The 13848-nt window shown below is 44.6% G+C and overlaps 1 long non-coding RNA gene across 1 annotated transcript in view; it reads right to left on the reverse strand.

The window, feature by feature from the left end:
- Nucleotides 1-8253, reverse strand: part of LOC117795151 — an 8963-nt gene extending 710 nt beyond the window's left edge. Inside the window, exons 1-3 of the long non-coding RNA XR_004618989.1 lie at nt 6910-8253; nt 1603-1805; nt 1261-1385 (exon numbers count right to left, since the gene is read on the reverse strand). This is a non-coding gene — a long non-coding RNA (uncharacterized LOC117795151). The remainder of the gene's footprint in view (nt 1-1260; nt 1386-1602; nt 1806-6909) is intronic.
- Nucleotides 8254-13848: the final 5595 nt, after the last annotated feature.

Here is a 13848-nt window from a genome sequence, read left to right on the forward strand (position 1 = left end):
CGTCTCTCAAATAAATAAATAAATAAAATCTTTTAAAAAAAAAAAAGAAAGGAAAAAGGAAAATAATCTTCTCCTTGTGGTGAGAACCCTTAGGATCTACTGGCTAGCAACCTTCCCGTCTACCACACGGCAGGGTTACTGTGGTCGCCACATTGCAGCTCGCATTTCCAGCACGTCGTTACCTGATAACTGGAATTTTGTACCATCGGACCCCTTCCTCCAATTCTCCTTCCCCCCACTTTCTTATCTTTTGCTAGGATTTTTTTCCTTTGGTATTTCATGTTTACGAAAGATCTTTTTTGTGACAGATAATACACACAGGAAAGGGAATAAAATATAAACGTATGGCTGAAGGGACGCCTGGGTGGCTCAGTCAGGTAAGTGTCCGACTCTTGAGTTCGGCTCAGGTCATGATCTCAGGGTCGTGGGATCGAGCCCCGCGTGGGGCTCTGCACTAGACGTGGATCCTGCTTGAGATTCTCTCTCTCCCCCCTCCCTGCCCCTCTCCAGCTTGTGTGCATGTGTGCACGTGCTCTCTCTCTCAAAAATAAAAAAATAAAATATAAATGTATGACTTCATATCTAATTATAAAGGAAGAACCCACGGACCCACCACCCACGCCAAGAAAACGCATGTTGCCAGCACCCACAAATGCCTTCCCCATCAAATCCCTTCTCCCCACAAAGAAAAGCACACCCTGAGCTCCCTGAAAATCCCTTCTTTGTTTTTTCTTTAGTTTTACCACTTAAGCACATATTCCCCGAAACCGTAGTTTAGTTTTGCCTGTTTCTGAACTTCATACAGACAGAGTAACACACTTGGAATTGTTTTGTATTTGGCTCCTTTCATTGAACATTATGTTTGTGAGTCATTCACCTTATTGTATACAGCTGAAATGTGTTCATTTTTAATATCGTATAGTATCGCTGTGGTACTGATAAAATAAATTGTGGTTAAACGCCTCTACTTACTTATCAATTATGGTGATGGACATTTGAGGGCTTCCCAGTTTGCGCTATTAAAAATAGCGCTGCTATAACACTTGTTCACGTGTCTCCTTGCTCCTCCCTGTTGGACATCAAGCCTCCCTCCCTCCATCCATCCACCCACCCACCCCTCGGTGTTTCAGAGCTTCCTTGGTCTCCTGGTCTACCCCGTGCAAAACCCACACTACCTTAATTATACATACCTGATTATCCTAATTATATGTATAGTTTTACAGTTAGTCTTGCTATATCTGGGATGGAAAGTCCTCCCACCTTGCTCGTCTTGAAGAGTCTCTTGGCTTTTGTGTTGGATGCTTTCCTCAGCTGTGCATGATCCTTGCCTGTCAGTTCGTATTCAGGAGTGGGGCCCGGCGCGAGGCTCAGCCTGTGGTTTGACACTGAAGGGGGAGTGGAAGATTGACATCAAATGTTTTGCTGAAACACATCAAGGGTTCTATTTAGGAAAATGGTCTGGAGATGTGCCTACAGCACTCCAGATGGACAGGTCCAGTGGGCAGCTGGACAGAGGCCAGTGCTGGTCTGGGCATCCCCGGGCATGTTGGTGGAGGTCACCCACCCCGAGACATCTAGCTGTCAAGATGTCCCTCACCTCACCTGGCACATCTGTTCCCAGAACCTTCCCTTCTCTCCCTGCACAGGATTATTGTCTTCAAGAAACATCAAGGTCGGCTTAAGATTCTTTCTTAGGGGTTCGAGCTACATGGGGAATTGGGCTTGAGGTCAGCGTTTCTTATACCTTTCCCGATCTCTGCCTTTGCAGACAGATTTCTGAATAAAGTTCATGGTTGGTGTCAGGGCTGTGAAGAGAAGGAAACTCATTAGAACCTAATGTCCTTGGAAACATGGGAGGGGCTGGTGTGTGGAAACGAAATCTCAAACGAGCAAGGCCACCTAAGAACACCCCATGTGAGTCCCCTCCGTGTTTCTCCATCCCAAAAGCTCTGTGGTTGAAAGCTACTTGCCTCTTGTCCATTATTCCTGCCTTCCCCTCATTCAGGGGAGCAGCAGGGTCATGAGACTGCCCACTGGAGGCTCCTTCCAGCTGGGATGTGATGGTGGGTTGAGGAGTCCAGATTTTGTGTCCTTTCTGTAGTAGTTTTCCACATGAAGATTTGGCATACGGATGGAATCTATGCTGACTGTTCCATTTTCTACTCCTACGTGGGTGCTCAAGAGAGTGTGGGCTTATGTATTCCTGACAAATAACAAGCGATGATGTGATACTTGCATTCCCCAGATACTTCAAGATTTCCTGATGGCATCTATCTATTTCCAATGAACTGTGACTTCTGATTTCTTCTCAGGGTATGCCCACGTGGGGCTGGTAAATTTTGACTCCTTGCCAAATCTCTCCCACACTCTCTGGGTGCGTAAGGTTTTTTCCCCAGCGTGTCTGATTTTAGCAAATTCCTTCCCACACTCTCCACCCTGGAAAGTCCCAAATTCTGTGATGTCCTCCCCTTCAATTCCTTGTCTGCATCCTGAGAGTTCTCCCTTTGGGCAAGAGCAAGTTCCGTTTCTACAAAACAGATGTGCGCCAGGTGGAATCCAGCAGCAGCGAGGCAAGTTGGACAGTTCCCTGCCGGCCGCCCTCTCTCTGCCTCGACCTCCCCAGTCAGTGTCGTGGGGGCCTTTGTTCCTCGAGAACTTTTGCTTTGTCTGTTCAGCGTCTTGGATGGAAGTGTCATTGCTGCTCCTCTCACAGCAAAGTCACCCAGTCCAAGACTATGACCTGCCCCTAAACTTGGGCTCTCTGGGGAAGGAGCTTGGCATACCTTGAGTTGCCCGCGGATCGAAACCTTGACGGAAACAGGGCAGGAGGGATGAAGAGGGGTTTTTTCACATGCTGTCAACCAGGAACTCCTAAGGGTTTCTTCCTTCTCCCCAGCGCCTGGTTTTTTGTCTTGCCTTCTAATTTTATATATTTTATTCCCACCCTATAAACCAAAAGGAGGGGCCCAAAACACAGTCCAAGAAAAGGTGGCCTGCTCTGCTTCTCAAAACCTGAAAAAACACACTTTTCTGACCATTCGAGGTCATTTCTGCAAGGAGTTGTCGGGACCAAGCACAACATTTTTTGTAGGACTCACAGATGCTTTTGGAGTGAACTGAAACGCCCTGTGGAATGTCCACCTGTGTTTCCCCTGGGCTGGGAACTCTCCAAGGAAACTTCCAGATTGGAGACTTCCTTTCAGCAGTGATATGGGGAGTCTTCTAGTAAACTGCAGTCATGTTCTAGGCTGTCCCCCTACCCACTGACGCACATGTTGTTGGCTGCTCTTCTGGAAAACGGGGATCAAGCCGCTGACAGAGACGCAATCCCCACAGTCCGTGAGTTTACAGCCTTCCCCTGGGAAGTGTGGAAAACGTGATCGCCCACCTCCAGGGGTTTTGAGAGAGTCTGATAAGACATCTGATAAGTAAAATGCTTTGCCTGGGCTCCAGCACACAGTGAATGCCCAATCGGTGTCTTAGTTATTACTATGTGTTCGGGGGGGCGGGTGTTTGAGCATCTGCGGATCATGATTTCAACAACCACACCCCAAGATGCCGGAAAGCAGGTGCTGGGGAAATAGGGCGAGGAGTAATGTAAGAATTCTAGAATGCTGGTCACGTCCCCGTGGCGGTTGGGTTTAGCTCGGAGTGTTTTTCCACATCATTTCTTAGGCAACTTCTTCAAGTGAGAAGGCAATGCATGCTTGCAGGGGCCAAGGGAGGAACTGGAAGGAGTTCATTTTGCTCCACAGTCAGGCCTGTGAGGCGGAGGGCCCTCCAAACACGACAGCTTTGGTAGGGTTTTTTGGTTTTTGGGGGTTGTTTTATATATTGGGATTATGCACCTTTTTTGGTTTTATTTTAAAATATTTTTCAAGGGGTGCCTGGGTGGCTCAGATGGTTAAGTGTCTGCCTTTGGCTCAGGTCATGATTCCAGAGTCCTGGGATCGAGTCCCACATCGGGCTCCTTGTTCAACGGCGTGTCTGCCTCTCCCTCTCCCCCGCCTCTTCCCCGCTTGTGCTCTCTCTGTTTCTCTCTCGAAGGAATAAATAAAATATTTTTTTTAAAAAGTGAAATCTTCTCAACATTTAAAAACGATATATATATATATTTTAAAAGTTAAGTATGACTAATTTAATAGGAAACAACTGTCCTTGCCCCTGCAAAGCTGAGGAAAGGAGGGACAGGAGGCGGGAAGCTGGCCGCACAAGCAGAGGCTCAGGGTCCTAGAGGAACAGACACCCCTGGGTGGGACATGGCTTCAGAGGGGCTCCCCTGCCACCAATGAGGTTCGCAGATCCACACGACAAGCCCACTGGGGCCACTCTCAGCTCTTTTGTTTGCTGAGCAAAACACTACCTATTCTGGGGCTCCAGAATTCTGTCTGCCTTCAGCTCAGGTCATGATCCCGGGGTTGTGGGATCGAGCCCTGCATCAGGCTCCCTGCTCGGTGGGGAGCCTGCTTCTCCCTCTCCCTCTGTCCCTCCCCCTGCTTGTGCTCTCTCTCTCTCTGTCAAATAAATAAATAAACTCTTTAAAAAAAAACACTACGTATTCTCAGAAACAGGAGAAAAAGTTCGTCTGACTTGGGAAACTCTGCACTCCAAACACTTAAAAAATTTCAGTTGTAGCGTTGTGCACATTTCAAACAAATATAAATAGATATCAATACAGCTGAATTTAAACGACACCTGTATTTGTTTCCTGGAGCTGCTATGAAAATTTCCATAAACGCAGGAGCTTATAAGCACAGAAATTCATGATTGTCAGGGTTCTGGAGTTCAGAGGTGTGAAGTCAAGGTGCTGGCAGGGCTGCGCTCCCTCCAGAAGCTCTAGGGCTGAATCCCTCCGTGCCTCTCCCAGCTGTGGGGGTCCCAGCGCCCCTTGGCTGATAGCTGTGTAGCTCCCACTCTGCGCCTCAGTCTGCAAATGGCCTTCTCCCCTGCCCCGCCCCCGCTGCGTGTCTCATAAGGACATTTTGTCATTGGATTTAGGGCCCACCCATATAATCCAGGATGAGCTCATCTTGAAATCTTAGCTTAATTACATCTGCAAAGACCCTTTTCCCAAACAATGTCCCATTCCCAGATTCTGAGGGTTAGGCTATGGACATATCTTTTGGGGGGGGCACCATTCAACCTACTGAGTCACTCAGTAGGTAATAATCACCAAAAGAAATGTACAAGAAAATAGTGGCTTTATTCAAAGTAGCCCCAGATGGAAACAACCCAAATTTTCCTCAATAATAGAATAATTAAATAAATTATGATATAGTCATAAAATGGGATACTACATGGCAATGAGAAACGAGCAAACTATTTACAAGCATCAACGTGGATGCATTTCTATTAATGCAAAGTTCAAGAATGGGCTAAACCCATCCGTGATGCTAGAGGTCAGAGTAGAGCTCACCTCCAATGGGTACTAACTGGGAGGGCACGAGGGACCATCTAAGGTACTGGAAGTATCCTGTAGTTTATAGTATACACATGAAAAATTAATTATGCTGTATTTCAAGATTTATGTATGTTGCTGTTTGTACACTTGTACTTCAATAAATAGCTTAAAAATAAAGTTTTAATGACAAGTTGCAATATATCATCATTAATTAAACCTATTTTAACAGCTCTATTGAAGCATAATTGACGTATGAGAAACTGCACACGTTGAAAGCAGACAGTTAGATATTGACATGTGTATATATCCATGAAACCATCAGCACAATCAGGCTAACCAACATATCATATCCATCACCCCCAAAGTCGCCTCCTGTCCCCCTCCACCTTCCCCCAATCCCTAGGACATTAACATTTTCATGTTAAAGATTTTGACAAATAAAATTGCTGCTGCACTTTCTCTTTCAGAAACAATGCCAAATGAGCAAGTGAATTTAGAAACATAAATGCACCCTCCACTTCTGGCGTAACTAGGGGGTATCTGAAGACCAGACCTTGGCCTGGAAGGAAGGGCTGCCGGTACAATGAAAGTCAAATGGGTCTAGACAGAAGCGAAGAAAGAGTGCCCACGGTTATGATCTCAAGCTGAGCCCGGAAGGTCACAAGAGGCTCATCCTGTTGGGCAAATGGTGGCAGTCACTTGTTTGGAATATGAAGAGTGGGATGTACACCCTGACAGTTGGAACTCTCCTGGAGCTACCTGGCGTGGAGGTGGGGGACGGGAAGCCTCCTGCGGGAGAGACTGCAAGGTGCACTAGAAGGGCCTTCCTGCTGCCACTGGTCTGCTCAGGCAAAGGCAAGTTAAACTGCTCATGCAGGGACACAGCCCTGTGAATTAGGAACTTCGCTGGACCCCAGAGAGATTTCCTGCTAGGCAGACAGGAGAGCCTCCCCTCAGCCCACAGGTCTCTTCATCAGTTGGAAGTGAAGAGCTCCCTCGCTCCTGGTTAGAGGCACTGGAAGGGGAGTGCATGGCTGATGGATTTTGAGTAGGAGACCTGATGCCTGGAACGTACTTCCAACGCACAAAACGTAAGATGAGGGGCACCTGGGTGGCTCAGTCATTAAGCGTCTGCCTTCGGCTCAGGGGTGATCCCAGGGTCTGGGATCAAACCCCGCATCGGGCTCCCTACTCCACTGCGAGCCTGCTTCTTCCTTTCCCACTCCCCCTGCTTGTGTTCCCTCTTTCACTGGCTGTCTCTCTCTGTCAAATAAATAAATAAAATCTTTAAAAAAATGTAAGATGAAGCAGGTGCATCAAACGTGGACAGCAGAACGTAGGTGGTGGGCGTGTAGGTGTTCGTGGTACCGTTCCTTCTTCTGTGTGTTTGAGATTTTTCATTAAACGGTTGAAGAGCAAAGTATATGCACAGGAGCCAAACAAAGCTGTCAAAAGAAAAAAAAGGAGAAACACAGCAGTAAAACAATTCCGGATGAAGAACACTCAACTGAAAACACTGCTGGGGGGCGCCTGGAGGCCTCAGTTGGTTCCAAGGCAGACTCTCGATTTCAGCTCAGGCCGTGATCTCAGGGTCCTGGGATGGAGTCCCGCATCAGGCTCTGTGTGCAGCAGGGAGTCTGCATGAGGATTCTCTCTCTCTTCCTTTCCCTCTGCCCTTCCTGCTCATGTGCACGTTCTTCTATAAATAAATCTTTAAAAAAAAAAACACACACCTAGAAACCAGAGAACACCAAAGACAATGTGATGATTTCAAAGCAGCTGGAAATAGAAGACAGATTACCTAGATGAAACCAAAATGAGATTTACTGCTGACTTCTCAATAGTAGAATGGGAACAAGGAGATGAGAGAACAAGGTATTCCATGTGGCGAGACAAAAATAGCTGTCAACCCAGAACTGCATTCCCAGCCATCGTGCAAGATTGCGGACGAATGGAGAACACTTTCAGGTAAGTGAGTAAAAATGGAACTATTTTGCAATAAACAGATCTTGACTAAAGGAGATTCTAAAGAATTCAGCTCATCAGCAAGAAGTAATATCAGAGGGAAAATACGAACCGTAGGACAGAAGAATGAGCAATAAAAGTGAGAAATGTGTGAGCAAATCTAAGTGGATGGTCATCGTGTAAAACAAGAAGTTTTTGTTCTCCCGTTTACAGAAACAGGCTAGAACTAAAATCCATGACAGTAACAGCCTTAAAGTCAGGATGGATGACTGGAATTCCAGTGCTCTTGTGCTGTTCAAGGGGAATAAAGACACTGAGAAGAAACTTTGAAACACTCACCGTGCATCTAAAATAAGAGAAACAGAATGTCTACCGTCTAAACTAGTAGAAGGGAAAAAATGGAAAAGAAAAACCCTCAATCCAAAATAAGGCACAAAACGTGAAAGAAGCATGGGAAAGTGGAATAAAGAGAAAGTGTACACAATTTTATGGATGAACTATCACTAGCATATGAATTATCATGCAGGTAAAAAGACGAACTGCTGCAGTTAAAGCACAAACATTGCCAAACGAGACAAAGAAAAACCATGTGCAGCCACATGCTCTTTACAAGACAAAGAACTGACAAACGGGGGTAAAGAAAGGCTGAAAGGAAAAGGAAAACGATTTATCAGGAAAATACTAACTGAAGGAAAGGTAGTGTCCCTATAATACATCAGACAACAAAAATGTAAAGTAAAAACATTGTTAATGGTAAAGACATCTACAACCTAACAGGGGCGCCTGGGTGGCACAGCGGTTAGGCGTCTGCCTTCGGCTCAGGGCGTGATCCCGGCGTTATGGGATCGAGCCCCACATCGGGCTCTTCTGCTGTGAGCCTGCTTCTTCCTCTCCCACTCCCCCTACTTGTGTTCTCTCTCTCGCTGGCTGTCTCTATCTCTGTCGAAAAAATAAAATAAAATCTTTAAAAAAAAATGATACTTTCCTGAAAAAAAAATAATTTACAACCTAACAATGTAAAAGTTCAGGTTACCAGAAAAATATAACACTTCTAAGTTTGGGCGCACTGATAAATTGTACTCAGTAAGGAAAGAATGCACATTTTTAAAAATTGAAGTATTTTTGACACATGCCCCATTAGTTTCCGGTGCACAACACAGTGATGGGACAAGAATATACATTCTTTTAAGCACACATGGCATATTTACAAAATCTCATCACAGTCTGGGCCATAAAAAAAGTGTCGATGCACTGTTAAAGGTTTTAATGGCAAACAAATGCTGTCTCTTGTCATAATAAAATGGTCAGAAATTAATAACTAAAATATTACTAGAAAAACTCATGATTGGAAAGTAAACATGTTTCTCAATAATTCACAAGTCAAAGGAGAGCCCATAATGGAAATTAGAAAATATACGGAACTGACAATAATGAAAAAGCCACCTATAAAAACTTGAAAGAAAATTATAGCCTTAAATGCTATTTAATGAAGTAAGCAACCAAGTTAAAAGATGGAAAAGAGACAGGAGAATAAATCCTAAGAATATATGAGAAAGGAAATAATAAAGGTATCAACAGAAAATTAAAATAGAAAACCAGGATACAAGAGAGCAGATTGGAAGTCACAAGCCGGTTCTTGAAAAAGATAAAATGACAAAAGTTGGAAAGACTGATTAGGGAAAAAAACAGAGAGAAGGCACAAACATTCTTTTTTTTTTAATATTTTTTAAAAAGATTTTATTTATTTATTTGACAGAGAGAGAGCCAGCGAGAGAGGGAACATAAACAGGGGGAGTGGGAGAGGAAGAAGCAGGCTCCCAGTGGAGGAGACTGATGTGGGGCTCGATCCCATAACGCCGGGATCACGCCCTGAGCCGAAGGCAGACATTTAACCGCTGTGCCACCCAGGCACCCCGGCACAAACATTCTAAATTAAAAATGAGTACAAGGAACGAAGATACAGATGCTACAGTTATTAAAATGAGAGGGTATATTATGATCAACTTTTTGTCAATGTGTTTGATAACTTAGATGCAATGGACTAATTTCCAGGAAAAAACTATAATTCACCAAAATGGATTCAATAACAAATACAAAATATAGGGGTGTCTGGGTGGCTCAGTCAGTTAAGCATCCAACTCTTGGTTTCAGCTCAGGTTGTGATCTCAGGGTTGTGTGATCGGGCCCCATGTTGGGCTCCATGCTTAGCCTGGAGCCTGCTTGAGATTCTCTCTCCCTCTCCCTCTACCCCTTCCCCAGCCTCTCTTTCTCAATAAATGAATAAATCTTAAAAGAAAAAGAAATACAAAATATAAATGGTCATAGAACAAGTAAATGAAATATATTTAATTACTGGTTAAAAATTTAAATTTAAAAATAAGTTTAGGGGGACCTGGGTGGCTCAGATCGTGATCCCGGGGTCCTGGGATCAAGTCCTGCATTGGACTCCCTCCTGCTCAGGATGGAGTCTGCTTATCCCTCTCCCTTTACCCTTACCCCCTGCTCGTGCTCTCACTCTCTCTCAAATAAATATTTTATTTATTTATTTGACAGAGAGAGAGACAGCCAGTGAGAGAGGGAACACAAGCAGGGGAGTGGGAGAGGAAGAAGCAGGCTCCCAGCGGAGGAGCCTGATGTGGGGCTCGATCCCAGGACCCTGGGATCACGCCCTGAGCCGAAGACAGATGCTTAACAACTGAGCCACCCAGGCGCCCCTAAATAGAATCTTTTTTAAAAAAATAACTTACTTTAAAAAAAAAGTTTAATTACTGCTACTGCTCCCTGTACTCCCCATCAGACCACACACACAGAAACACAGACCAAATGGTTTTTAACAGCGGGTTCTGCCAAACATACTAGCACAAAGTAATTCCAATTTTATACAAACTATTTTCCAGAAAGAAAAGTGAAGAGAGATCTCCCAACTCACTTTGTAAGGCTAGCATTACCTTGATACTAAAATATGTAATCTCATTATGAGAAAGGAAAATTATAAGCATAGATGCAAAACATCCCAAACAAAATATTAGCAGACTGAATCCTGCAGTTGGGTTTATGCTATGAATGCAAGGATGGTTTAACAAAGAAAATCAGTAAATGTAATTCAATATATTAAGAGATCAAAAGATGCAAAAAAAAAACCATTCCAAAAAATTCTACATTGATTCATGATTAAAAACTCGTAGCAATATGGAAATAGAAAAGCACTTCCTTTAACTGGTAAATGGTATATACACTGTAAGTGTTAAACCAAAAGGAAAACTCCTAGAAAGTAAAATACAAGACATAATAGATAGTAAGAGAAGATAAGAAAATTAGAGGATAAATCCAGAAATTCCAAAATAAGAGAAAACAGAAAACACAGTAGTGAAGAAATTATTAAAGATATATTACAAGAAAAATCCCACAACTGAAAACTGGAAAGGACCTACAGAGTGGAGAACAACTATTAAAATACAATAATGATACTTCAGAACATCAGTTCTAAAAATTTCCAGAAAGAAAAAAAAATCACAGTTGAAGGATTATAGTTGGAAGGACACCAAACTATTAATCAATAGGAAGTGGGATTAGACATTTTCAGACATACGATGTCTCAAAAATTGCCTCCCAAGCACTCTTTCTCAAGAAGCTTCTAGAAGACATTCCTTCCAAAAAACAAGGGAGTAAGCCAGGAGGGAATAATGGGGGAATCAACCTAGCAAGATGGTGAAGGGAAGTCCCGGGAAGAGAATTCTGCAGCCTGTGAACGAGCAGCCAGTCCAGATTGGAGCAGAACAGAGATGTTGGAGGTTAAATGATTCAAAAAGGGGGGAAAAGGCAAATGTTAAGTTGTAAAAAACAAGAAGCTTGCATGGGGACAAAATGTCAGTCACAGCACACTACATAGCTCAGCTCTAACATTTTCCTAATCATAATCATAGAATCACTACTTGTTGATTTCATAAAAACCATGAAATAACAACTTTGGGAAGTTGGATGGATGGGGAGGATACTGGTGTGTGGGAAAGGATGTGCGTAATATGTAAACATGTGTGGAAGAGCTAGTTTATCATCATCCAGTAAAAAGTCAAGGGGTAATATATACAGCTAAAAAACCAAGACTGTGTATTAACTTTCTATTTGTGAACATGAAGATTAAAACAGAAGTGTCCAGGGCGCCTGGGTGGCTCAGTCGTTAAGCATCTGCCTTCGGCTCAGGGCGTGATCCCGGTGTTCTGGGATCAAGCCCCACATCAGGCTCCTCCGCTATGAGCCTGCTTCTTCCTCTCCCACTCCCCCTGCTTGTGTACACTCTCTCGCTGGCTTTCTCTCTCTGTCAAATAAATAAATAAAGTCTTTAATAAATTAAAAAAATAAAAAATAATAAAACAGAAGTGTCCACTAAAAGAGAGTGGTTGATTCTGGAGAGTAGAATCAAGGATGAGAAGGAATGAGGTGGAGAAGACATCTGCATGCTGAATTATTTTACCTTTTCTACTATGTGTGTGTATAATTTTGAACAACACAAAAATTCAAAAGGTCTGCATTTGTTTGGCCCAATAATTTTAATTCTAAGAATCTACGTGATGGGACTAACTAATAATGTATATAAATATGTTTACGCATTTTTATTTTTTTTTAAGAATGACGTACTTTTTTTTTTTAAGATTTTATTTATTTATTTGACACAGAGAGAGACAGCCAGCGAGAGAGGGAACACAAGCAGGGGGAGTGGGAGAGGAAGAAGCAGGCTCCCAGCAGAGCAGGAAACCCGATGCGGGGCTCGATACCTGGGCCAAAGGCAGATGCTTAATGACTGCGCCACCCAGGCGCCCCTGTTTATGCATTTTTAAACTTCTCCAGTCCTAATACTCTGTCTTTTCATCCATGCACTCACGGCAGCTCCCTCCCTGTGGTCTGTGAAGGGAGGAACGAAGCTTTTCTTTCCTTTCACTGGGATGCCTTTCCCAAAGCGCCCTTCCCAAGGCTCCTCCCAGCCTTCCCTTGGCCTGCCTATCGCCAGTCCCAAGTATCTCTGCGGCCGGCGTCCTCGCCTGCCATTGCTCACCCCTCATGAGGCCCTAAGGATGGGCCAAGAGTAAACAGAAGGCCTCCTGCACCATGGATGCCAGACGCTGGTTCTTAGTGGCAGGGGCAGAGCGGGGCTGAGCAGGAGCCATGCCCGGGGCCACAGCCCCACCCTGGGCAGGCACTACAGGCCCTTGGAGAGGCAGGTCTCAAGGAAGAAAGTGGGGGCTGGTGGGAGGAAAGCAATGGGGGAAGGCCAAGTGTAGCGGGTGGGGGTTGGGGGACCTGGGGTGGAGCCTCAGAGCAGAAACATGGGATGAAGGCAGAGCCCTTCGTTCCACATCTCTCCTCAAACATCTGGGCGGGGGTGCGGGGGAGTTGTTTGGGGACCCAGGAAGGAGAAGGATTTCTAACCAAGGGGAGGAAGGCACTTGACAGAAGAAAGCGCTGGAAAGCCCTCCTGAAGGAGTCAGCATCTGGAGGTTCTCTGAACTCTTCAAAGAACTTACCAGGCTCGAGCGCCTGGGGGCTCAGTCGGTTGAGCACCACCAGACTCTTGGTTTTGGCTCAGGTCATGATCTCAGGGTCGTGAGATCGAGCCCCACACTGGGTTCTGTGCTCAGCGAGGGGGCTGCTTGAGATTCTCCCTTTCCCTCCCCCTCTGCTCATGCTCGCCCTGTCTCTCTCTCTTTCTCTCTCTTAAATAAATAAATACAGTCTTTAAAAAAAAAGAACTTTACAGCATTTCATGTGAGCAGGAACTATATCCAGGCTTTGACTTCCTTCTTCTGCACCATAGAGAGGAACAGGAAAAGGGAGTAGGATGCAGAGTGTTGCCATTATTTGAGAAGATGAGCCCAGCTCTCTTCTGCGGTGCTGACAGTGTGCCTACACGTGGCATCTTCCACGGCTCTGGGTCAGAGCCTGGCCCCGGGCCCACCACAGCACTAGCAGCCCAGGGCTGGATTGCTTTGCTCTCTCTGCTTCTCACCCCCATTTAACTTGGCAAATCCCCCCACTTGATTCGTGATTCATTCATTCCACAAATATTTTGTTAAAGTGCTGGAGATATAACAGGAAATCAGTTCCTTGCATTCAAGAAATCTAAAATGAAACCGTTATCATTATTGCTAGCGTATATTGAGAATTTACCGCATCCCTGGTGACCCTACTGAACATGAGAAATCATAGAAGTCAGTGGACATTTAATAGGAGATTAACTGAGGATTCTAGAATGAAAAAAAAACACACCTTCAATTTGGGGAAGGAGAATGGAGAAGGAAAGGCAATGCTGCAGTGCCCAGAAATGCTCCGGAACAGTCAGGAAAGAACAGTCAGAAGTCGGATGTTGCCACATCCTGGAAATAGCACTTCGCAAATGAGGACATTTCATAAAGTGATTTCTTGTCCTAATTCTGCCTGACTCATCCTGTGAACTTCAGCTTATCCATTCATCTCTCTCTCACTCCCTT

This window comes from Ailuropoda melanoleuca, chromosome 12 (genome assembly GCF_002007445.2).
Source record: "Ailuropoda melanoleuca isolate Jingjing chromosome 12, ASM200744v2, whole genome shotgun sequence".
Taxonomy (NCBI): Eukaryota; Metazoa; Chordata; class Mammalia; order Carnivora; family Ursidae; genus Ailuropoda; species Ailuropoda melanoleuca.